The 27,205-nt window shown below is 43.7% G+C and overlaps 1 protein-coding gene and 1 pseudogene across 1 annotated transcript in view; both read left to right on the forward strand.

The window, feature by feature from the left end:
* The first annotated feature begins 1,159 nt into the window (after nucleotides 1–1,159).
* LOC126268453 (5S ribosomal RNA) lies at nucleotides 1,160–1,277 on the forward strand (annotated as a pseudogene).
* A 6,074-nt stretch (nucleotides 1,278–7,351) lies between these two features.
* The window catches only part of LOC126266988 (G-protein coupled receptor 52-like), a 368,301-nt gene continuing 348,447 nt past the window's right edge, over nucleotides 7,352–27,205 (forward strand). The window contains exon 1 of the mRNA XM_049971728.1: nucleotides 7,352–7,445. The gene's annotated coding sequence lies outside the window, so the exon portion shown is untranslated. The remainder of the gene's footprint in view (nucleotides 7,446–27,205) is intronic.

The raw sequence follows: 27,205 nt of genomic DNA on the forward strand, positions 1-27,205 counted from the left end.
ACTACACAAGGATGAAAATATGTAAAGAATTCATCTTGTATCCATAGCTGTGTAGATGTGAAGAATACGATGTTCTCACAAATAACTGAGTTACAAAAAAATACATACAGATAAGTTACTGTCAGGGAAGGTAGCTATCGTGCAATGCTATCATCGGAGATACACCATGTTGAAATCACACGAAATATTTAAAAGTTGCTAATTAGAGGTTCACTGTGAAAACGTTTATTCGCTATGAAATATTAACTTCTGTAGCTTTTTCTTTTATAACTTCTGTAGTTTAAAAGGCATTGAAAGACTATTGTATCATTGGATGAGCCTTATTTTTCGGAGATTGCAAATGTATTAAGATCCGCTTTACCGTGTCACTGTGATTTATTGTCGAAGGTCAGAGAACTTAAAGTCGCCTGACACTCCGGCATTTCTTGGTGCATTGTCCGTCGCCAAAAATCCTTGTACTGTGGTTAACTGACGTCCTGTCCTTTGCTGAAGCTCTTCCACCTGACATAGTGAGATGGCGCAGTGGTTAGCACACTGGACTCGAATTCGGGAGGACGACGGTTAAATCCCGCTTCAATCTCTCGTAATGGTATCAATACAGAGACTTTTTTCGTACGCTGTCATAGTTTTTGTAAACCTATGAAAATCATATGTGAAAACCATATGTGTGTCCCATCCCCTGGCTCTTTTCTTTTATAGCAAATATATCATCTACAAAGACATAGCCACTCTGTTCTTCTCCAGTTATAATTTATTCTGCAGACATTCTTTTGTAATGTGACCGCAGAGCCTCCTTACTGATGCTGTAATGCTAATGCTCCTATACGTAGCTGTTGCCATCTATTCTTTTTACCGTTTCGTGTGAAATGGAATCAACCATGCTTTTTTCCATTCTTCTGAGCGGTGTTCTTCTTTGATGAAACAGGTCTTAAAGATGAATTATTTCTATGTTGTACTCTGTTGCATTTTCTGTAATCTCAATGATAATTCGTCCTTGCCTGGAGAACTTCCATTTGCGTCTTTTTTTACTTTTATAATTCTTTCGGGGACACAGCACGATCCACGTATTGATTGTACATCATTCTATTAGAAGTCCTCTCGAGCTTCTAATATCATAGAGGTGTTGGACGAAATGTCGAAACACCAAAAACACTTCACTGCCAACGGCCTTACCGCAGTGGTAACACCGGTTCCCGTCAGATCACCGAAGTTAAGCGTTGTCGGGCTGGGCTAGTACTTGGATGGATGAACATCCGGTCTGTCGAGAGCTGTTTGCAAGCGGGGTGCACTCAGCCGTTATGAGGCAAACTGAGTAGCTACTTGATTGAAAAGTAGCGGCTCCGGTCTCGAAAACTGACATACGGCCGGGAGAGCGGTGTGCTGACCACACGCCCCTCCATATCCGCATCCAGTGGCGCCGATTGGCTGAGGGTGACATGGCAGCCGGTCAGTACCTTTGGGCCTCCATGGCCTGTGCGGGAGGAGTTTAGTTTTAGTTTAGTTTAAAAACACTTTACATGGCAAATCTTAATACGGTGTAGAAAATCCGTTGGCGTTCAAAACAGCATCCAGTCATCTCGGAATGGATAAATACAGATACTGTGTGGTTTTCAACGAACTCTTACACCACCGTTCCAGAAAAATGGTGGCAAGTTCAGTGACGTTGATGGAGGATCATGCACCCGTCTCTCCATGTAGACCATTAAGTCTCAACAACATTGAGATCTGGTGAGTGTGGTGTCCAAGGGGAGTTGCGGAAATTGATTCTCATCCTAGGAAAATCAGTCTTGGGCGATGATAGCTGTGTGAACAAGGGCTCTGTCGTCTTGAAATACAGTTTTACTACTGGAGAACACACACTGTACCATGGGATGATCCTGGCCAGCCTAACTGCTCACATAATCATTATCACTAACGCAGCCTTGCAAAGCATCCATGTGGTGCATGGAATATGATGATTGTCTTGCGGAACGCTCACTGACCCCCCTACGTATTTCACTCTTGGGTTGTAAATTCAGCCATAAGTAGGGAACAATGTGCCACAAGACTCATCCCACCAAACGAATTTCTTCCAGAGCTGCGTGGTCCAAGTGTTATTTGGTTTGCACCGCGTTTTAATGTTAAGGGCATTTGAATGACTGAAGTGCGGTTTTGGAATTCCAGCTGGCCCTGCAGTTCCCGGCTCATGAAGTTGTTTTCTGTCTCAATCGTTTTCAATGATCGGCCAGTACGATCACTCACCACCCACTTTCGTCCTCGCTCTGTATATGCAGATCACATTTTGCCACTTTCCCTGTCTGCGGTGTAAATCTTCGCCATGGTGCCTCTTGAAACACCAAACACTTTGGCTATCTTAGTTACCGAAGTACCAACCAACAGACACAAATAATTTGCCAACCTCTGATTTCACTTAGCTCCAACACAATGCACTTAAAACTACACAGAACACTGCCCTGATCGCAACTGACACTTGCAACCTACTGAGGACTTTGCATACGTGCCGTTCGTGGTCAAATATAAGAGTGCAACTGGTAGGATTGGCCAGCATCTGCACATACGTTGAAGCATGAATTTATTGCGGCGCTTCCACATTTTTGCCCAACCCATCTTTTCTGATAGTATTTCAACCACTCTTCCATTTTTATAAATGGTTTATTTACAGTCTATTAAGTAAGATCGTGTTCGGATTCATCAGTAGAAAAACGTATTGGACAACAAACTGGAACATTCATCATATATCAACAAAAGAGAAATGCAAATACAATTAACAATACGTCGAGTCAACCGCAGCGTCAATAATTGGTTGGCATCTCAGAGACATGCTTTAAACCAAGTTTCCGGAGTATTCACGTGTAAGAGACGTCCAAGTATGTCGAAATTGCGTCGAGAGATATTGCAAAGTGAATTTTGCTTGTGTTTGACGCAGTGTCAAGGATGGGTTAACCGAGAAAAGGTTAATAAGAATTTTTCCCCAATGGGGGTCACTTTACCAATTAAACCACGTTTGACAAAGTCACCAACGTTTTTAACCAATTTTTACCCTGTCAACCACTTTTGTAAAAACGACATTGATTTCCTCGGATATTTAGGCACAGTGGAATGACTCATTTTCGGACCCTTTGAGGTGACTACAAAGAAACATATCCTGGCAACGCGTTGCGTAGTCTGCACTCACTGTAGCGTCCTCAAAGTAAAGAACAGGATATGTGACTGTGATTCCTTGTGAGATAAATAATTTATAATTGTCATGTATTATCTCTGGAAAGGGTATTAGGTAATATTATATTGTTCTTTTTGTTATAAAAAAGCGGGATGTGTAGCTGCCATCCCTCTCTGCTACGTTTTGTTTCGTGTCGAATGCAGTGGCTGTACCTGACGAAGTGCGATTAAGGTGTGAAACTGTATATCTAAAGGTACATATATGTATCAGATATTAATTTAGTTATCATTTATAGATAAGCTGCATCCCCCATGTCATAATTTTAATTATTTCAGCATTTCTAGCATTTCCTAACTGCAGGGCTTCAGTTAATAGAGCATCGTCGGTGGGAGACAATACACCGCCATTGCGTGTTAAATCAAATTTACTCAAATATTGCTTTTCGCCTTTTTCCGTCACAACAGAAAACTATCTAAAATTATTTCACTTCAGGGTACCTAAAAGAGCATCAAGACTTTTTCAGGTTTTCTCAGTCTACATATACCGTATAGCTACATAATTTTCTAGTTTTATCCTGTTAGTGGAAATGGTGCTGAAGTTAGTAGCTGTTAGAAATGCTGAAATAATTAAAATCATGACATGGGGGATGCAGCGTATATATACACATACACTGAAGCGGCAAAGAAACTGGCATAGGCATGCGTATTCAAATAGAGAGGTATGTAAACAGGCCGAATACGGCACTGCGGTCGGCAACACATATGTAAGTCAACAAATTCTGGTGGAGTTGTTATATAGGTTACTGCTGCTACAATGGTAAGTTATCTAGTTTTAATTGAATTTGGACTTGGTGTTATAGTCCGCGTACGAGCGATGGGACACAGCATCTCCGAGGTACCGATGAAGTAATCAGGAATACGGTAAAACAACAAATCTCAGATATCGGTGCGGCCAGAAAAAGATGCTGTAAGATGGGGACCAACGACGATTGAAGAGAACCGTTCAAAATGACGGAAGTGCAATCCTTCAGCAAATTCCTGCAGATTTCAATGCTGGGACATCAACAAGTGTGAGCGTGCGAACCATTCAACGAAGCATCATCGATATGGGTCTTAGAAACCGAAGGACCTGTCGTGTACCCTCGATGATTGCTCGACACAAGGCTTTACGCCTCGCCTGCGCCAATCAACACAGACATTGGACTGTTGGTGAGTGGAAATGAGTCTCGTTTGAAATTGTATCGAGTGGATGAACATGTACGGGTACGAACAAACCTCTGGAATCCATGGAATCTTCATGTAAGCAGGGGACTGTTCAAGTTGGTAGAGGCTCTGAAATGGGATGGGGCGTGTGCAGTTGGAGTGATATGGGACCCCTGAACGTCTAGATACGACTCTGACAGGTTACACATGCCTCAGCATCTAGCCTGATAAGCTGCACCCATTCATGTCCATTGTACATTCCGACGGACTTAGACAATTCCAGCATGACCGTCACCTCCAGATTTCCTACAGAGGGGCTCCAGAAACACTCTTCTAAGTTTAAACACTTCGCTGACCACCAGACTCTCCAGACATGAACTGCGTTGAGCATATATGGGTTGCCTTGCGACGTGCAGTTCAGAAGAGATATTCACCCTTCTCGTACTCTTACGGATTTATGGACAGCCCTGCAGGATTCATGGTGTCAATTCCCTCCAACACCACTTCAGACATTCGTCGAGTCCATACCACGTTGTGTTGAGGCTCCTCTGCGTGCTCGCGGAGGCCCTTCACGATGTTTTGTAGCTGTACTAGTTCCTTTGGCTCTTCATTATATACACGGGGTGTGATTGGAAAGTCTTAAGAATAGGTCCGCTACTTCTTATTGGTTTGGAGGGCAGGTACGCGGATGGTGGGGAGTGAGACTGCCTTGTTCTTGAACGCCCTCTGACAGGAAACTGCGTTTCCTTTATTCGCTTCGTTGTGGCAGTTGGTTGAGTGCGCGTCTGTTAGGGTTTGTTGCCGGATTCTGTCTGTGTGAAAAATGGATGTAAAAACTTAGCAACGAGTTTATGTGAAATTTTGTTTTAGGGCTGAGAAATCAGCTTCTGAGTCTTACGAACTATTAAAAACAAGTTTTGGAGATAATGGTATGACCCGCTAAAATGTTTTTGTCCGGTTCAACATATTTAAAAATGGCCTGGAATCATTTGAAGATGAACCACGGTTCGGACGTCCCTCCACCTCAAAAACGAATGGAAATGTTATGAAAGTTCACGACTTAGTGAGCACTGATCGTAGTCTTACAGTTAGGGATATAGCTGATGAACTTGATTTAAGTTTCTATGCAGTTCAGGCAATTTTCACTGAAGATCTGAACATCCGTCGACAGTCCACAAAATTCATTCCAAAGGTGTTGTCAAGTTAACAGTGAAAATACGGGCTTGAAGTGTGCCAAGAACTGATTAATTGGACTATGACCCAGATTTCATAAATAGGGTAATTACAGGGTGACGAATAGTTGGTATATGGATATGATCCTGAAACCAAAGTGCAGTCTTCGAAAAAAGCACGGCAAAGTCGGTCGGAGGTGAAGAAAATGCTGGCGACTTTTTTCGATTCTACGCGTATCGCGCATCATGAAGTACACCTGGAGGACAGAAAATTAACCAGGAATAGTAAAAACGTGTCCTTGATTGTTTGCACCTCATCGTGCCATCTCCATCGTTGAATTTTTTACCAAATTCATAATTCCTGAGCCGGCATATTCTCCTGATTTGGCTCCTGCGGACTTTTACTTGTTTCCTAAACTGAAATTTTCACTGATAGGGAAGCGATTAGACTCGATTGAAGACATCCAGGCAAATACGGAGAGCCTCCTCAACACACTTCAGGAAAAAAAAGTTCCAGGAATGTTTCCAAAAGTGGAAATGCCGATGGAGTCGATGTGGTCTGTCAGAAGGGGACTATTTTGAAGGATATGTATCACAGTAGCATATAAGTACCACAAATATACCATTCTTCAAACTTTCAAATCATACCTACGAACAGCAGCTTTGGCCTGTACAAGCGATAGGAATTTAAATAATATAAATTATGGGGGACCCCGTAAATGGTAGAAGTGATTTTAAATAACTTTCCAAAGATATTCAGAATAATATTCACCTTCACAGTACATTGTACTTGTACCACGGAAGCCGAACAACAACTGAAAGTTATTTTTCCCAGATATCACGTAGGCTTGTAGTCAAAAAAATGGTTTAAATGGCTCTGAGCACTATGGGACTTAACATCTGAAGTTATCAGTCCTCTAGAGCTTAGAACTACTTAAACCTAACTAACCTAAGGACATCACACACATCCATGCCCGAAGCAGGATTCGAACCTGTGATCGTAGCGGTCTCGTGGTTCCAGACTGTAGCACCTAGGACCTCTCGGCCATATAGGCCGGTTGCTTGTAGTCAGATTAATACTATACAGAACTGTACAGCGTTGTGTATCTCAGTCAAAAACTGAAAGTAAGCTTATGTCCTATGTAAATCACACGAAGGTTCAAAATGGCTCTGAGCACTATGGGACTTAACTGCTGAGGTCATCAGTCCCCTAGAACTTAGAACTACTTTAACCTAACTATCGTAAGGAGATCACACACATCCATGCCCGAAGCAGGATTCGAACCTGTGACCGTAGCGGTCGCGCGGTTCCAGACTGTAGCGCCTAGAACCGCTCGGCCACTCAGGCGACTTTACACGAAGGACAAGCTTATTTTGCCATTCGTATGTAATGCCAACCAAGCTCCTATTTAATAGATTGCTGTTGTTCTCCTCTTCTCTAGGTTCTTTCCTGTTTCGCAGATGTGGATGTGGAATGCGCCAGGGCGGAGTACGTGCGCCCCAGCCTCTCCCTGGAACAGTCGGGCACGTCCCTCTGGAGCGTTCCATCGTGCCGGCCTCTGGAGCGCACGACAGCGAGGCGGATGGTCCCGCAGCGGCCGGCGGATGGCGGCTGGCGGCTGGTGTGACCGTGGCCCGGTTACCCTGGCCCCGGAGGCCGCACCGAGCGCGTGACCCGGCCGGGCGGCGCAGCGCAGGTCCGTAGCTGGCGCTGGCGCTGGCGCTGGCGCTGGCGGAGGCGGAGGAGGCGGTTGCGGCGGTGGGGCGGGGGCGGCGGGGGCGGATCGACCGCGCGGCCGGCCTGGCGGCAGTGCGCGCCGCGCCGGCCACCGATGCGACACGGCAGCCGCAGCCGCCAGCCCTGAGCCGCACGGCGCTCCGCTGCCGCCGCCGCCGACCACCCTCACCACCGTGAGTACTACCTGCTACCTGCTACCTGCTGCCTGCTGCCTGCAGGCCTGCCCGCCTCACTGCGCGCCTGTCGACGCCCATCCATCTCTCCTGTACATGAGCTGTAGCACAAGCCACATGACTCATGGACATCGAAAGTTACTGCTACTTTCCCAATCCAACACTTTTCACTTAACTGCATCCTATTACTACCATGACTTACGTCGACTCCAATAGTTAATAGGTAATTTTCATAAATTAGCCACCTTCAGTTTTACACTATCATATTCGTCAACGGCAATTACAACTGTTCAGTTGCCCATTTTTGGGATTTTTAATTTTTTTTTTTTTCGAGTTCAGTTCAGCGCACTTCCATTCCCTTTGCATAAACTGAACTTTAAGTATATTAGTTTAACAACTGAAGAAATTAGACTCTGTTGTAACCATATTTGACCTAAAACCTTTGGGTATTAATCTACTGAATTAATTCCTCAATAATTATCCTTCCATTCATACTTGCTGGAGTCTAGGAACTTTAATGGTTCGTAATTACGTACGTAATGGTGCAAAATACTGAATTGTACCTACATGATGCTTGATTCTTTTTCCGTTCTGTTGCAATGCCGTGCAAGTAGTTTACTGTTGAGATGCTGTTACCTTGACCACCTAGTACAGTAAAGTTTCTTTTTCGTATCAGTTGTAGAGCCATCCCACCCGCCTCGTCGACACGCATAGCTGCTGTCATTTTCCCGACAAACATTAAACCAGACTTCAGCGTGACACAACTTCTGTTTCTGTTTTAGTCCTCCTCATAAGGTAATTCGTCCGCTACTTCGCAAATGCTTTCTCATTTCCTAATTTCCATACACATCCCTAATTCTCACGTTCTCTTTTTACTGTTACTTTCATTTTCTTCCACTCATCTCCCTTTACTGTTTTCAGACTGAACGTATTGGTTTCGTTTAAGGTGGTGGCAGGGGGCAAGCGGGGGGGGGGGGGGGGGGGGGAGGGAAGGTTCTGACTCAAGTCGGTTGACATCCAGTTTACATAATCTAAAGCGGTACGAGACTGCAAAAATGTGATTAATATGTTTCAATTTTATTACACTTTCATTGATGTACATTGTGCAAAACAAGTCTTTTGTCTATAAATACAAATAAAACTAATTTTTGAGTCGTTCAGTTATTTGTTTCTTCACTACTCGTCCCAGTGACTCACAAATTAAAAAAAATATAATAAAAAAAACTTTTTTACTTTTGTTTTGTGAGGGCCACAAGCAACATTTTTCTACAAAATTACTGATAACAGTATGGTAATTTGTCTTCTTGCAAGACGAAGTGAAATGTAGAAGATGGGATATCGATGTTCGAGCTCGCGGGGCCCTTACGATAACAGGGAGCTATACCGGTTCCTTTGGGAGAAATGATTTTAAATAACTTTCCAAATATATTCAGAATAATATTCACCTTTACAGTACTTACTTCGCTCAAGCCACATGGATTTCTGTTTCAAAAACGCATTTCCTCTTTTCGTTAATCATAAAAAGCATGCACCTTCATAACTTTGTACATAAATACGGCTGTGAGATCCATTCAAAAGGACAGTTGAGAAATAAATAAGACACTGACGGAAAAGCTGCTTCATTTAAATTCAATTATCGGTCGGAGCCCGCACAATGAAACTCAGGTGACCATTAAAATTTTATGATCTGTTTCTCAGTTAACTTCCCCGTCTGTTGCATTTCGTGTAAATACGAGTTTTAAGGGGTTAAGAATAAAACGCTCCGAACTATTAATTACTTCGACATTGCATAGACAGAAAAAAATGCCTTTTTTGCATTTTGTTTTATTTTCACATAGCCTCTAACATCAACAATCACAGGGCGAAATATTAAGGCAGCGAAAGGCAGAAAGAGGATTATACGTGAATAAAGTCTTTCTAGACAAATTAATTCTCAACAGAAAATAACTGCGAATCTTGTTAAAACGCCCCTCCGAAAAGAAGATATCAGTCAGGTGATTTTCCGAACAGAATTCATCAGAAAGAATATTTACTGGAGGAGCTGCAGTTAACCCTCGATGAGCAGATAGTAGTCACATATTCTGATATGCCAACTACAGTGCTTTACTAGGCACGGTCGTTCATGAAGATGCTACGTTGTTACCATACTCCTCCTCCTAAAACTCTATACAGCTATTTTTGGAGGAACCTGCAGGACAAATTTCTACGGAAATTCACCTTCGTAGACCGGAAACAAAACTTTAAAAACAAGGAAGAGAGAAAGACATATTACGGATCGAAACAGGCATTCCACATGAGACGAAGAAAAATGAAAATCCCCGTACTGTAGTGCTGTCTTAGCAATTTCCCTCATTGCGTGAGTAAATTATTGGATGGTTCCTCAGATAAGGTCGTCGATGGCTTGTTTCACCATCCTTAACCATTCAGAAATGCAACTGAACCCCTTATAAATCCGACGGCAATGGGGTGAAAAATCCTCATGATTTATCCACCTTGCTACTGTTGGTTCTCTGCAGATGATTCGATATGTTTCCTGTGGCTGAATATTTCCTGTGGTTGAATATCAGTTCCGAGACGAAGTGGGCACTTGAATTTACGCCACCTTCTTCATTCAACTCCGTTGCCCACAATGTCTCCGCATAGGAGGGGCCGTACCTGTGCCGTATGGTGGACCGCGTTCGCTGACCTTTGCTCGCATTGGTCCGCCTCCAAGTTAACCATTCTCCGACCGGAAGTAGCGAGCAAGTCTGTCCAGTCTACGCGTGCGGTACCTGCACTGACAGCTGACGGCAGCCACTGGCTGCAGGACCTTTCTCACCGGGCCGCAGTGTCGGCGGTCGCAGCATCGCAGACCTGGCGCCGATCCAGCAGCAGAAACCATTGTGCGACCTCGCTGGGCTGCGGCCAGAAAGTAAACTATGTGACAAAAGTATCCCGGCACATACCTGAAACAACAGCCGGCGTTTGCTAACGGTGGTTAATAGTTAATTCCAACATCCCGAGAATCCGCTTGCCGCACCGTTCTTCCTCCCCGCTACTGATACCCTATCAACACACCATCACTGTTACATGTTGATCAATACTCTGAAGAAGATTTCTTCGTAAACTGCAGCGCATACGCGGTGCAGAGGTGAATGCAAATATTAATGTTGCCTCCGCATGTAACGACAAAAGGGATAATCGAATAAACTTCGTTCGAAGGCCGTGCAGTCCAGAATCGGTACGCCAGTCAGGAAAAATCGCAGTGAACAATGAAGCAAGCATGCCACCGACGCACCAGGTCGAAGATAACCGTCTGGTAAAACACCATGCTCTGTTGAATGAAAAGTCCGTAACTGCCTGCTACAAATGTCGTCGGAAAGAAATCGTCGGCCCTTCAAGGCCTTCGGTAAGGGATCACTTACGTGATAATCAAATGGGGAGAGATCAGGACTGTAGGGCAGTCTTCCACTTATATTGCGTTGCGACTTTTGCAATATGAAGAGATGCGTCATCACCAAGCAGCAGCGTCTGTTGCATCATCCCACATTGGTGGTTTCTGACAGACACGCTACCCACATACACATTCTTTATTCTCCGTTGGATGTCTACCGCTGTTTTTACTTCGGTAGATAGTAAAATGATAACAGCAGGTTGGTCCTGCTTGCATACATTTGCTAATAACATTGTCACAGTTCACACTACAGCGTTTACAGGATGTACGTCGGGAAGACATGAATGATACACTAATCCCTTGCCTGCTTGTCGGTGCTTATCACCATATCGGAGTCGCGCTACGTTGCATATACGCTGCAACAATGTCCTGAAACTGAAACATTTTTTTTGACCGGCCGGTGTGGCCGAGCGGTTCTAGACGTTTCAGTCTGAACCCGGCGACCGCTACGGTCGCAGGTTCGAAACCTGCCTCGGGCATGGATGTGTATGGTGTCCTTAGGTTAGTTAGGTTTAAGTATTTCTGATTTCTAGGGGACAGATGACCTAATATGTTAAGTCCTATAGAGCTCAGAGCCATTTGAACTATGTTTTTGAAACTTTTTGTTTGCATACACACACACACACACACACACACACACACACAGAGAGAGAGAGAGAGAGAGAGAGAGAGAGAGGGAGAGGGAGAGAGAGAGAGAGAGAGAGACGCCCACAAATATACATATATGACGTCCCTCTTGAGATACGTCAGGCGCATTTCCTGTGGCTTTCCTGTAGATATTTGCATTTTCGTTTCCGCAGGGTGTACTTGGAGTCAGCCTAAACACACAGTGCTCATCCCGTCTTTCTGCGACACCTAGTGTCGACGGTAAGCGTCAGTTTGTTCCCCGCTACAAACAAAGCAATTTTTAAAGCGGAATTTCACGACGTGCACATTCGATGGAGCGGTTCCAGATCAGTTTAGCACGATATTCGTTGTATCAATATGGTTTAACAGAAACTAAAACACGAAGAATAAAAAGCAAAAATGGAAATGAAATGAGCGTATCGTGACGTTGGCCGTGAGGCCCCATTCCTCGAAGTTCGGCTGCCTGGTGCAAGTCTTATTCCAGTAGACGCCACACTGGACGACTTGCGCGCCGGTGATTGAATTATGTTGACGACAACACAACACTCAGTCCCCGAGCGGAGAAAATCTCGAACCCAGATGAGAATCGAACCCGGGCCCGCTTGCCTAGGAGGCGAGCACGTTGCCACTTTTTTTGTTTTATCTGCTCGGGACCGACTTCGCAAGACACCCGCTTCAGTTCGTCGTTGAAACTCAGTTTTTTTTATTACAGAGTGCAGCTAACCCTCTGACCGAACACGCTGAGTTGCCATGCCGGCTGCAGCCTAGCTAAGCAGGTCGACAATAAACAGCAACTCAGCAGCGACTAAATAGCGCTGCTTGCTTGGCCGTAGCAGTCAGCACGGGCCAAGGCAGTGCGCTCGCTGCTGGAATACTGGTTATTCTTCGAGTTTTACTCTCTCTGTTAACACATAGCGATAAAACAAATATTGCACTAGATTATTCTGGGACAGCCTTATCGAAGTTTCTGCTTTAAAAATTATGACGTCTGTATGAGAGACAAACTGACCATTTCCGTCGACACTGGCCGTCACATGACAGACTAGGTGAGCATTATATAGCTGGCCCGTGTGACCGAGCGGTTCTAGGCACTTTAGTCTGGAACTGTGCGACTTCAACGGTCGCAGGTTCGAATCCTGCCTCGGGCATGGATGTGTGTGACGCCCTCAGATTAGTTAGCTTTAAGTAGTCCTAAGTTCTAAGGGACAGATGACCTCAGATGTTAAGTCTCATAGTGCTTAGAGCCATTTGAACCATTTGAAGTCGTCTCCTGTGGCTAGTTTTCCTTTCTGGATTCCAGTCCACAGCTCATCGTCTAGCGGTCGCGTTCTCGGTTCCCGAGCACGGGGTCCGGGCTTCGATCCCCGGCGGGATCAGGGATTTTTACCTACCTCGAGATGGCTGGGTGTTCGTGTTGTCTTCATCATTTCATCAGCATTCATGAAAATGGCGAGATTGGACTGAACAAGGGTTGGGAATTTGTATGGGCTTTGATAACTTCGCAGTTGAGCGCCGCACAAACCAAAACATCATCATCATCATCATCATCATCATCTAGATTCCACCTGTCCACTATCCGCACAAGAGAAAAAGTAAATGGGTAAAGTCCGGGAACTTCGATGGCTAAAAAACCTGAACTTTTCTGCCGATTCTTTTTTTTTTCAGGGAATGTTACGCTTATATAGTATGTTACCTGAGGACTATAACGTGGAGGGGCTCAGTCATACTGAAAGAACACAGCCATCCTTGTAACCAAAACTACCTCTTCCAATAATGCTTGAATTTCGTTGTCTGGACAGTCTTAGTAACAGGGCTCGTCATACGATGCGGTCAAACAACAGAGCCCGTGAACTGATTATTTATCATACTAAATCATCTACAGAGAAACATTTTTGAAAAGCTGTCTCAATAAAGGCATGAGGGTTTTCGTCGGACCATTGATGCGAGTTATAAGTGTTACTGATACCGGTGCGGGAGGAAGTGGCTCCATCTGCCATGTATTAATAGAATTATTAGGTGATTTGCAATTAGGCTATGACCAATTTCCAATTCATTACCTTCATATCCGTCTCTAAGGTGTTTAATCCGCTGTAAATAATAGAGGCCATGTGTACATAGTATCCTTCACTTTCTCAGAGAAGCTATTTGTAATTACTCGTGGTCTCGCGATAGCGTTCTCGCTTCCCGAGCGCTGGGTCCCGGTTCAATTCTTGCCAGGATCAGGAATTTTCACCCGCCTCGCGATGGTGTGTGTTGTCTTCATCATCAGCATTCATCCCCATTACGGTCGGAGGAAAGCAACGGCAAACCATCTCCATTAGGACCTTGCCCAGTACGGCAGTACGGGTCTCCGGGCATCGTTCCCCAACGCTCTGTCAAGAAGCATGCGACTTCATTTCCATTTTCCATGCTTAAAGTCCAGCTACTTACAGAAGTCCAGTGTGCGCTGTAACTGTTGTACTGCAGAGAACCATGGTGGACATGATCGTACGTTAATGCGGAGCTGATTGACGCTGGAAAAAATTAGTTCCAATTTTGGCCACCAGGTTTAAATTTGGAAGTGTACAATATCTCGTCACCATGTCCAGTGCTCATACTCGACAAACTGTGCAAGCGGTGGTTAATAATCAAATAAACGTCATGTCTTCCTCACTTGTTTGACTTTTTGTGCCCACGTCCCGTTCCTAATTCATTATATGTGAAAACATTCCTTTAAGTATGTCTCACAGTGAAAGATTCGCACTAAAACACTGATACAAGTAAAAGCTTGGTGGTACGCTTGTTGAAGGCCTAAGTTATAATGACTCATTAATTTTTTTTTATATCTGCCATACTCCTTTCATTTAAAGATGAAATATCACAGCTGCGTTTGCACCAGTCCCGCGGAGTTTCAAAAAAATAGGAGTAATCTGGTATCTGCGGTTAGTAATTCGTTTACCACATCCTCTACAAGCAGCGCGAGCGTTTCATTACTACATCGGTGCACAAATACCACATAGCCGTACTCAGAATTTGTATATAGGTGCGAAATTCTTGAACGATACAGTATAATTAGCGAACCATTCAGAATAATAGCTGAAAACATCAATGATGTCAACTGAAACACAAATTCAGCACTTCAACCTCTAAATGAAAATGACAATCGGTAAATAAACCTGTCGCAACCAACGTGCCAACACGCTAAATGAAATCGCATATACGTAACCAATATAATGAAACATATTTTATAGAATGTTTTATTCAGTTTGGTCGATATTATTTCATCCAAAAATATTTACTATTCCTCCTGAAATACCCAGCGTATACTAAAGCGGTGCGGATCCTGTAATGCTGGTTTGGCTGCCGGATTTGTTTTCCTACAGTCAATTTTCGCCCGATGTCAACGTTCTGCCACATTTTAGGACTAATTACGTTGTCAGGTTCCTTCTCTACTTTTAAAAAGTTGTTTAATGTGGACGAAATTAATTTAGCGTTGATCGATGGAGATGAAAAGGTCCTGGGCTACCGGCCCGAGTGGCCGAGCGGTTCTAGGCGCTACAGTCTGGAATCGCGTGACCGGTAAGGTCGCAGGTTAGAATCCTGCCTCGGGCATGGATGTGTGTGATGTCTTTAGGTAACTTAGGTTTAAGTAGATCTAAGTTCTAAGAGACTGATGACCTTAGAAGTTAAGTGCCATTGTGCTCAGAGCCATTTGAACCATTGATTTTTTTTTGTCGTGGGCTGACCAGAAGTTATTCATTTCTTTCAGTAACTGAAACGGGATGGCGTAAAGAAAATTAGGCTTTAATCTCCCATCAGCGACTAGATCATCAGAGACGGAGCGCAAGCTCGGCCTGGGAAAAGACGGGGAAAGAAATCGGTCGTTTGCTTTCAAAGTAACCGACGGGGAAAATTACGGTAAATCTAAACCTCACTTTCGAAGCGGATATTTCAGCTCCATTTCTGTCGAATATCAGCCCAGTGTGTTAATACAACATTACCTTCCTAAGCTTATTTAATTCATATCAAGTACATTTTACTTTTATTCGATGTAAACAGACCCATACAGGGGTTGGACGAAAATACTTCAGCATCAAAAACACAACAAATACGGTGTGCGAAACCCGGTGGCTTTCTTTCAAAACAGTTTAAAGTCATCTCGAAATGAACAAATACGAGTCTCGAATGGTTTTCAAGGCAGTCTTAAACCATTCTTCCTGCGAAGTAGTGGCAGGTTCAAGTGGAGATGATGGGCGTGAGCAGCGATTACGAGACTCTCTCTCTAAGGTAGACCACAAAGTGTTAATAATATTCAGATGTAGCGACTGTGGCGGCCATGGGAGGCGCACGCCTCATCCTGGTGATCACAAAACCAGTCGTGGATGATGCAAGCTGTGTGAACAAAGGAACTCTCGTCTTGGAACACAGCATCACCATTGGGAAAAAAATCGGACCTGGTAAACCAAAGTATTCAAGTAAACCTTGACAGTAATGCGACTTTGCACAGTAACCGCCCGTGGAATACCACCGTACTGCTGCCCAGATCAACTCCAAACCCCCGACTCGCTTCGGCCGGCCGGAGTGGCCGAGCGGTCCTAGGCGCTACAGTCTGGAACCGTGCGACCGCTACGGTCGCAGGTTCGAATCCTTCCCCTGGGCATGGATGTGTGTGATGTCCTTAGGTTAGTTAAGTTTAAGTAGTTCTATGTTCTAGGGGACTGATGACCTCAGAAGTCCCATAGTACTCAGAGCCATTTGAACCATTTGACTCGCTTCGTGTCACTCTTGCGGTGTAAACTCGGCCAGAAGTTAGCGACAGTGCGCAACCAAACTCGACCAGGTTTCAAGGCTTTGACACCATGTTTTTCTGTTACTGATATTTGCACCACTGTGGAGTGGTTTTGAATTCCAGCTCACCCTGCAGTTCCCTGCTTATGGATCTCACTTTGTTTCGGGATACTGACAGGGTTTACGAGTGCGACATTCAGTTCTGCAGTATTTTGCAGCTGCCGTCCTCTTATTTTTCATCAGAATCCTCTTCAATGGTCGTCTGTCACGAGCATTCAATACACACTTCCGTCCGCGTTTTGACTTAATAGATGATATTCTTCCGCTTTCCCTGTACACGGTACAAATTCTCGAGGCGGTGCCTCTTGCAACACCAAACGCTTGGACAGTAATCCCTATACGACCACCGAGAACTTACCCATGCTCGAATTCACTTAGCTCCGACATATTGGACTCACAACTTCACAGAATACCATTCTGACCACAACTGGCCTTGACGTATTGAGAACATCACAAAGCTTCCGTTCGTGGTCAAACTCTGCATTTACATTCGAGTATGCATTTCTCGCAGGGTTTCCTTATTTCTGTTCAACCTCTGTAAATATGTATCTACTTAACGAAATGCAAATATCTGTATCATGCGTAGCTGGCTAATTTGTAAACTCCTTCTTAAACTCCTATTCGTACTCTTAAAAGGTGGCAAACGTTTTCGATCACAGTCACTAGGAAGTACCAAATCCTTCACTAATTATGGCCAAAAGAATGAAAATGGAGTTTTTTGTTTTATGGATATTAAAAGTTTTTGATATGTTGAAGTGCAACAACGATCCACACGTGATTTCGTTACACTTTTTCCGTGTTCGAGGAACGTATATAAATGTCTCGAATGGATTAGTTGGTATGGATCAGAATCCTAAACATCTCATCCTCAACAGTCTGCTCACGTTTTTCCTTCTTTAATGAGTTCACCTACGTTCGTATGGAAATCGTACTACACCTACATTAAAGTTTTTCTAAGGTAATGATGACATCACTTCATCATGGTGGCGAAATCCAACAGTTTCTTTAGACACAATTCGTGTAAGGCAACCAATAATCTGAAAGAGATATTTACTTGGGACAGCGTCCAGTGTTTAATCAAGACAGCGAAAATCCGTCCCGTTATGCAATCATACAATTGTATATCATGCATTAAAAAAATGTGCACACTCATGATTTGAAATAAAGGCTAACCTCCAAAGTGGAGTACTAGCTTGGTTTTGGAAGAAAAAATATATCTGTGACCTCTTTAAGGAATCGTTGCATCATTCGCACCAAGCTGTTTCAGACTTAGGTTACGAGGCAGGTACTGAACCAAGCCCCGCTTGAATAACAGTCCAGTGTCTTAATCACATCACCATTTCGTTGATAAATTTTCCACTGCACAATCTCTTACTGAGAGCACTGTTAACACTTTTTACATGTTCGGTTTCGTATCCGCTGGTAAATGAAGAGGATTGGGGAAAATATCTGCAAACAGACTTTTGAAAACTACACTGACGGGAAAAAAATTGCAACACCAAAAAGTAATTAATGTAGAGCAATGAAATTTCGGGAATACATTTGTCTAGTTTACATTTGTAAGTGATTAATATTGCAAAATACAAGTCGAAGTAAGCGAGAGATAAACCGTTGAAAATGTGAAATGCTGCAACGTTAATAACCGTTGTAACCGTCAGAATGTTAAATAAAAACATGCAAAGATGCATGCACTGTATTACACAGGTGTCAGGTGTCACTTTGTTGAATGGAGTACCATGCCTGTTGCACTTGGTCGGTCAATACACGGACAGATACACTCCTGGAAATGGAAAAAAGAACACATTGACACCGGTGTGTCAGATCCACCATACTTGCTCCGGACACTGCGAGAGGGCTGTACAAGCAATGATCACACGCACGGCACAGCGGACACACCAGGAACCGCGGTGTTGGCCGTCGAATGGCGCTAGCTGCGCAGCATTTGTGCACCGCCACCGTCAGTGTCAGCCAGTTTCCCGTGGCATACGGAGCTCCATCGCAGTCTTTAACACTGGTAGCATGCCGCGACAGCGTGGACGTGAACCGTATGTGCAGTTGACGGACTTTGAGTGAGGGCGTATAGTGGGCGTGCGGGAGGCCGGGTGGACGTACCGCCGAATTGCTCAACACGTGGGGCGTGAGGTCTCCACAGTACATCGATGTTGTCGCCAGTGGTCGGCGGAAGGTGCACGTGCCCGTCGACCTGGGACCGGACCGCAGCGTCGTACGGATGCACGCCAAGACCGTAGGATCCTACGCAGTGCCGTAGGGGACTGCACCGCCACTTCCCAGCAAATTAGGGACACTGTTGCTCCTGGGGTATCGGCGAGGACCATTCGCAACCGTCTCCATGAAGCTGGGCTACGGTGCAGCACACCGTTAGGCCGTCTTCCGCTCACGCCTCAACATCGTGCAGCCCGCCTCCAGTGGTGTCGCGACAGGCGTGAATGGAGGGACGAATGGAGACGTGTCGTCTTCAGCGATGAGAGTCGCTTCTTCCTTGGTGCCAATGATGGTCGTATGCGTGTTTGGCGCCGTGCAGGTGAGCGCCACAATCAGGACTGCATACGACCGAGGCACACAGGGCCAACACCCGGCATCATGGTGTGGGAAGCGATCTCCTACACTCACCGTACACCTCTGGTGATCGTCGAGGGGTCACTGAATAGTGCACGGTACATCCAAACAGTCATCGAACCCATCGTTCTACTATTCCTAGACCGGCAAGGGAACTTGCTGTTCCAACAGGACAATGCACGTCCGCATGTATCCCGTGCCACCCAACGTGCTCTAGAAGGTGTTAAGTCGACTACCCTGGCCAGCAAGATCTCCGGATCTGTCCCCCATTGAGCATGTTTGGGACTGGATGAAGCGTCGTCTCACGCGGTCTGCACGTCCAGCACGAACGCAGGTCCAACTGAAGCGCCAGATGGAAATGGCATGGCAAGCCGTTCCACAGGACTACATCCAGCATCTCTACGATCGTCTCCATGGGAGAATAGCGGCCTGCATTGCTGTGAAAGGTGGATGTACACTGTACTAGTGCTGACATTGTGCATTCATTGTTTCCTGTGTCTATGTCCCTGTGGTTGTGTCAGTGTGATCATGTGATGTATCTGACCCCAGGAATGTGTCAATAAAGTTTCCCATTCCTGGGACAATGAATTCACATTGTTCTTATTTCAATTTCCAGGAGTGTATAATGCTGGTTCCAGATGACTTTTGAGTTGTCGACCAATGATGTCCCATATGTTCTCTATTGGAGACAGATCAGTTGATCGACCAAAGACGACATGCCGACACGTTGTACAGTATGTTGGGTTACAACAGCGGCATGTGAGCTTGCTTTATCCTGTTGGAAAACATCCCCTTGGAATCGTCAGACTGGCATACAAATTTGCAGCTACTGTGCGTGGTACAAATATGAGAGTGCTCCTGATGTCATACGACATCGCAATCCAGACTGTAGCCCCAAGTATAGGGGCAGTGTGTGTAGCAGACAGACAGTCTGGTGGAATGCCCTCAATTTGTCCACTTCTAACCAACAAACAACCATCACTGGCAACGCGGCAAAACCAGCTTTTATCAGAAAACACATCAGACCTTCACTCTCCTCTCCAATGAGCTCTTGCTTGAAACCATTGAAGAGTCAAATGGCTGTGGTTTGGGGTCAGTGGAATGTACGCTACAGGGTTTCTGGCTCGGGGCTGGACTTGAAGTAAACTATTTGTAACAGTCCGTTATGTTACTATGGTGCCAACTGCTGCTCAAATTACTGCTAGATATGCAATACGATACGCCTCAGTCATGCGCCGAACGAGATGGTCTTACTTCTAGGTAGTGCGATGTGGCTTTCCAGAAACCAGTCTTCTTGTGACCGTTCATTCCGGTGCAGTGGTTACATTCCTGCCAAGTCTTCCTGCAATGTCACAGAATGAACATCTAGCTTCTCTTGGACACATTACACGACAGTATTCAGACTCGTTGAGGTGTTGATAATGGCGTCTTTGTTCCTTAAAGGCATTCTAGACTAACATCAACTCGCCACGTCCCATCTCAAAGGCAACTAGCGCTCACGACGGTTATGGCATGTATTTAAAGGAAACCTGATTTGCATCCCCATTCCGAACCAGATCGTGCAGTAGTTAGCACTCTGGACTGGCATTCTGGAGAACGACGGTTCAAACATGCGTGCGGCCATCCTGATTTAGGTTCTCCATGATTTCCCCAGATCGCTTCAAGCAAATTCCGGTAAGTTTCCTTTGAAAGGCCACAGCCGTCTTCCTTCCCCGTCCTTCCCTAATCCAATTGGACTAATGACCTCGCTGTTTGGCCCGCTCCCCCAAATCAGTCATCCAACCAGCATCCTGATAGTGGCGCCACTAGCGCCACTATTAATTGACTGACGCGAAATCTGTAAAGAGATCACTTTTCACATGTAGAAATATGGCTGCCAACATTCGTTTATGTTGTCCAACTCCTTCTTGTTCCAGCGATTTTCTTTCCGTCAGTGTAATCTTTCATAAAGTTGATTTATATATGACCTGTCATTCTCTTTACTATAGAATGATGACTGACTATCACAGCGTTTGTTCGCGATGTGAATTTTATTTTTCTTATCGGTATTAAAACACATACGTCAGTGTAGGCCTATGAGTATGACAAAAGATTGTTGTCGATGATATCTCTTATTATGTATCTTTACAACATTTTACGACTTCTATACTTCAGTATGTTGTGGCTGCGGTAGTGGAGTCAGTATGGAGTAATGTTGGTGGACAGCAATAATTTATTTTTCGAAATATTTGCATATTTATATGGTTTATTTGAAGATGGTATCATTCTCTTTCTTTCAGCATCGTGCGAGTGAAATTCGACTTTGTCATTGGCGAACAATGTGCTAGTTTTTTGATTGTATGAATTCCACTGTTTTTGATGGTTTTTTTCATCTTATTATTATTTTTTATTTTTGGTAATGTGTTTGATCCATTGCAACATTTGGTAAATTTCGCTAGGATAAGACCAGTCCGTATCCATCGCTCATTACTTAACGTGGTTTAGTGGGCTATTATTCTGGTTAATTACATTTCCTGTATTACCGCCTCGTTGCAGTAACCCTACCTGAAAATTCCAAATACCTGTGCTACTAACGAGATTTTGCTTTTATTTTATCCGTAACGTATATCTACGACTACACCGTCAGCACTACGTTACATAAAAAATGATTTACGTACTTCATTCAGTGATTCATGGCCAACGTTTCTCCTCGTGATCCATACACTTATTTATAGCAATATAAAGCGAACATTTTCTAAATGTATGTATCATTTCGTCCCACAGCTAAATTTCGTGATGTATTGCTACATTCTTGCACTGTCTACCGTAACGTATATCCACGACTAACACCGTCAGCATCACGTTACATAAAAAAAATGATTTATGTACTTCCTTCAATGATTCATGACTAACGTTTCTCCCCGTGATCCTTACACTTCTTAATAACAATATAAAGCAAATATTTTCTAAATGTCAGCATCATTTCGTCCCACAGTTAAATTTCGCGATGTATTGGTCCATTCTTGCACTGTCTACAACAGCTTCTAGGTTTTTTAAGCAGATATCCTAAATCTTTTGTCTCTCATTCCACATACAGAGGATAAAGATCATAACACTCCAATAATCTCAAGTTCAATGTAAATGATAGTCCTTTCTAGATACGTCACACGATTTCAATTTTGTCTCACAACACATTCCACTTCATGCTGTCTACTATTATAAGCCATGCAGAATTAATCAATTTGGTGCAATTTAGACTTCTGTTATTCAGGTTGTAATTGACTACTGTCAAATTCTTCTGTTGCCTACATGGATTATGTTGTCTTTGTCCATATTTTAAGTGAACTGCCACATGCTCCACCAGTGAAACTTTTGCCAGCGGCAAAAATCTTGAAGAGCTGCTCTCTCTAAATAATTGTTTAGAAAGATTTGTCGGAAATTCATATACTAATGTTGTAAGAATGTGAGGAACCATCGTCTTCATAGCTGACAAAAGCGTCTCTTGCAGATGAAATAACTAAAAGACATCTACATCTACATCTACATCTACATGACTACTCTGCAAATCACATTTAAGTGCTTGGCAGAGGGTTCATCGAACCACAATAATACTATCTCTCTACTATTCCACTCCCGAACAGCGAGCGGGAAAAGCGAACACCTAAACCTTTCTGTTCGAGCTCTGATTTCTCTTATTTTATTTTGATGATCATTCCTACCTATGTAGGTTGGGCTCAACAAAATGTTTTCGCATTCGGAAGAGAAAGTTGGTGACTGAAATTTCGTAAAAAGGTCTCGCCGCGACGAAAAACGTCTATGCTGTAATGACTTCCATCCCACCTCGTGTATCATATCTGCCACACTCTCTACCCTATAACGTGATAATACCAAACGAGCTGCCCTTTTTTGCACCCTTTCGATGTCCTCCGTCAATCCCACCTGGTAAGGATCCCACACCGCGCAGCAATATTCTAACAGAGGACGAACGAGTGTAGTGTAAGCTGTCTCTTTAGTGGACTTGTTGCATCTTCTAAGTGTCCTGCCAATGAAATGCAACCTTTGGCTCGCCTTCCCGACAATATTATCTATGTGGTCCTTCCAACTGAAGTTTTCGTAATTTTAACACCCAGGGTAATTAGTTGAATTGACAGCCTCGATAATTGTACTATTTATCGAGTAATCGAATTCCAACGGATTTCTTTTGGAACTCATGTGGATCATCTCACACTTTTCGTTATTTAGCGTGAACTGCCACCTGACACACCATACAGCAATCTTTTCTAAATCGCTTTGCAACTGATACTGGTCTTCGGATGACCTTACTACACGGTAAATTACAGCATCATCTGCGAACAGTCTAAGAGAACTGCTCAGATTGTCACACAGGTCATTTATATAGATCAGGAACAGTAGAGGTCCCAGGACGCTTCCCTGGGGAACACCTGATATCACTTCAGTTTTACTCGATGATTTGCCGTCTATTACTACGAACTGCGACCTTCCTGACAGGAAATCACGAATCCAGTCGCACAACTGAGACGATACCCCATAGCTCCGCAGCTTGATTAGAAGTCGCTTGTGAGGAACGGTGTCAAAAGCTTTCCGGAAATCTAGAAATACGGAATCAACTTGAGATCCCCTGTCGATAGCGGCCATTACTTCGTGCGAATAAAGAGCTAGCTGCGTTGCACAAGAGCGATGTTTTCTGAAGCCCAATATTTTAAAACAGACATAGAAACTGCATTCTGCTCCTGGACTATCAGCAAAGTAAGAAATAGCTGATTCCATTGTTGTATCAGGACGAAGAGTCGGTACATTTTTCATAAACAATCAACAATGACAAAGATTTGTGTTCGATGGGTGCTCTATTTGTTTCATGCTGACTGAAAGTATATCTCACTAGCGTGTGGACTATTTTAATACGACTGAGTCTGAGTGAGGATTTGTAATTTATGATGAGGCATGAGATCACCTCTTAACACCAGAAAAAGAGGTAATGAAAGCAGCGAGTTTTATCAGGTACACTTATAAAAAACAAGGCGATGTTGATGTCATGTGCTGAAAAATTTATAGTTGATGATTTCCGTGCTCCACTGGGGCTGTTTCTTATTGGTTACCTTGCAGGTGGTAAAGAGAATGACAAATTTCCAAGTCTCTGGGTTTTCTCTAGAGTAACATTGGCATTTTCCTCCTGCAGTATTCCTCAGTTGTCTTCCCCCATTGCTGAGAGCAGAAACGGTTTCTCGCTGTTTGAACTACAATCTAACCGTAAACGAGACATGCTGCATGCCACTCAAGCAACTGTTTGCAGGAGTCGCCAAAGGATAAACAGCCTTGCAACACCGTCGTGCAGGAGACAAACTACTGGAATTTTAAGGCACAAGGTAGTAACAGACATTGGCTGCGAGTGCTCTTTGCCTGAAATCAATGGGAAAAGTCGAAAACTTGCGCTAGACCGGAATCTAGGCCGGATCTCCTAATTAATATTTCTTGTCTTTTCGTTTTGTTCATCGTTGTTCTAATCATTTTATCTTGGTGAACAACGCATCATGAGAAACTTTTCATTGCCCGCCATTTCCTGACGGAATGCCCTTTTTTTTAACCGCTTACGTTCCCGTTTGTATTTGCCTCCTGAATATCGGTCGTTTTATCTAACGACGCGCGGGCTGTCGACCGTGTTTTACTTTTTATCCGTCCTAGCAAAATGGCGAAGGCCATTTAATTTTTAGTTCTGAACCTCCGTTTCTCTATGGCGTCTCTTATAGACCTTTCTCTACGTCCCCCTATTTAGTTATCTTCCGTCAAATGGGACTGACTGACGTGTAATCGTACGTAATTCTTCTTTGTCTTCATGTTTTACAGTTTTGACATGGGCGCTTACGAGCCCAGTTGCTTTTGCGCCCTAAAACAAACAAACAAACTCCTTCAAGTTCGTTGTTGAATACCTCACTCAGTTTCTTTTATTTTTTTATTTTTCTTTAATTATAGAAGGGAGCCAGTCTTCTGACCACTGCGAAATCAGGACGCAGTGGTGATGGCCACTGCACGGTCTACATTGTGCCTCCAGTCAGTTACAATTCCTCAACTTATCCACACACTGCTAATTTAGTACCCCTGAATTTCGCTGATTCCCGTAATATAGTATCAGGTACGTAGAGAAAGCCTAAAGTATCACAAGATAAGCTTTCGCATGCAGGTGGTTTGGAGCAGCTGAATAGAATAATACCTGAGAAGAAGCCAAATACCCATCTTTACCGTGCACAATTGCTCTGACGTACTCTGGTAATGAAAAACACTGAGGGATTTGATGTTGCAATTGTGGGGCCGTCCACCATGTTATCTAGATTTATTAACATCTGTGGCTCCCTCCGTCGGAGGTTCGAGACCTCCATCGTGCATTGGTAAGTTTGTTGTCCGTAGCGTAAGTTAGTTTAAGTTATATTAAGTAGTGTGTAAGCTTAGGGACCGATGACCTCCCCAGTTTGGTCCTACAGGATTTTACCACACACTTCCAAATTTGGTTAAGCTCTGACATCCACATAAGCCACCATCTTAAGTCCTCTATGACTGAAGAATATTTTGAGTCTCTCCGGTGTATAGCAGCCGTATATAGGTACTCTACAGATCTTCAAAACCCACACTCCAGAGGTAGTATCTACTCACTAGGAAAGGAACTGAATGCAGCACATTTACCTTAAAGGAGACTTAATTAACATAAGAACGTTTTCGATATAACATGCACATGATTTCGATGATAACCGAGAAGCCAATAATTTTTAACCTTGCGTTAGTATGCAGTCCTCCTTGATTTCGAACAATAACAAATTGTCTTCCTAAAAAACATGTAAAACCTCATATTAATTAATGTTGCCTTATGAATTCAGTTTCATAAGCCATAGCTGCAAAATACTAACACGAAATCTTTACAGACGATGGAAAAACTAGTAGAAGCCGACCTCGGGGAAGATCAGTTTGGATTCCGTAGAAATAATGGAACACGTGAGGCAATACTGACCTTACGACGTATCTTAGAAGAAAGATTAAGGAAAGGCAAAGCTACGTTTCTAGCGTTTGTAGACTTGGAAAAAGCCTTTGACAATGTTGACTGGAATACTCTCTTTCGAATTCTAAAGGTAGCAGGTGTAAAATACAGGGAGCGAAAGGCTATTTACAATTTGTACAGAAACCAGATGGCAGTTATAAGGGTCGAGGGGCATGAAAGGGAAGCAGTGGTTGGGAAGGGAGTGAGACAGGGTTGTAGCCTCTCCCCAATGTTATTCAATCTGTATATTGAGCAAGCAGTAAACGAAACAAAAGAAAAATTCGAAGTAGGTATTAAAATCCATGGAGAAGAAATAAAAACTTTGAGGTTAGCCGATAACATTCTAATTCTGTCAGAGACAGCAAAGGACTTAGAAGAGCAGTTCAATGGAACGGACAGTGTCTTGAGAGGAGTATATAAGACAAACATCAACAAAAGCAAAACGAGGATAATGGAATGTAGTCGAATTAAGTCGGGTGATGCTGAGGGAATTAGATTACGAGATGAGACACTTAAAGTAGTAAAGGTGTTTTGCTATTTGGGGAGCAAAATAACTGATGATGGTCGAAGTAGAGAGGATATAAAATGTAGACTGGCAATGGCAAGGAAACGTTTCTGAAGAAGAGAAATTTCTTAACATCGAGTATAGATTTAAGTGTCAGGAAGTCATTTCTGAAAGTATTTGTATGGAGTGTAGCCATGTATCGAAGTAAAACATGGACGATAAATAGTTTGGACAAGAGGAGAATAGAAGCTTTCGAAATGTGGTGCTACAGAAGAATGCTGATGATTAGATGGGTAGATCACATAACTAATAAGGAAGTATTGAATAGGATTGGGGAGAAGAGAAGTTTGTGGCACAACTTGACCAGAAGAAGGGATCGGTTGGTAGGACATGTTCTGAGGCATCAAGGGATCACCAATTTAGTATTGGAGGGCAGCGTGGAGGGTAAAAATCGTAGATTCAGATGGATGTGGGTTGCAGTAGGTATTGGGAGATGAAGAAGCTTGCACAGGATAGATTAGCATGGAGAGCTGCATCAAACCAGTCTCAGGACTGAAGACAACAACAACAACAACATGAATTTCGGCTTAGATAAGATAAATAACACGTTCATACAACAAATATGGGTGTAGTTTTACTCGACGTTATATTCGAAGTATCCGCCACATAGTTACAGTTCCTCATAGGTGCATGTTTCTCACTTTATAATATCTTAACCAAAACGTTAACTTGCGACTAAGGTGACTAGGGAACTAAAGTACTTTGGACCC

Source organism: Schistocerca gregaria, chromosome 4, assembly GCF_023897955.1.
Source record: "Schistocerca gregaria isolate iqSchGreg1 chromosome 4, iqSchGreg1.2, whole genome shotgun sequence".
Lineage (NCBI taxonomy): Eukaryota > Metazoa > Arthropoda > Insecta > Orthoptera > Acrididae > Schistocerca > Schistocerca gregaria.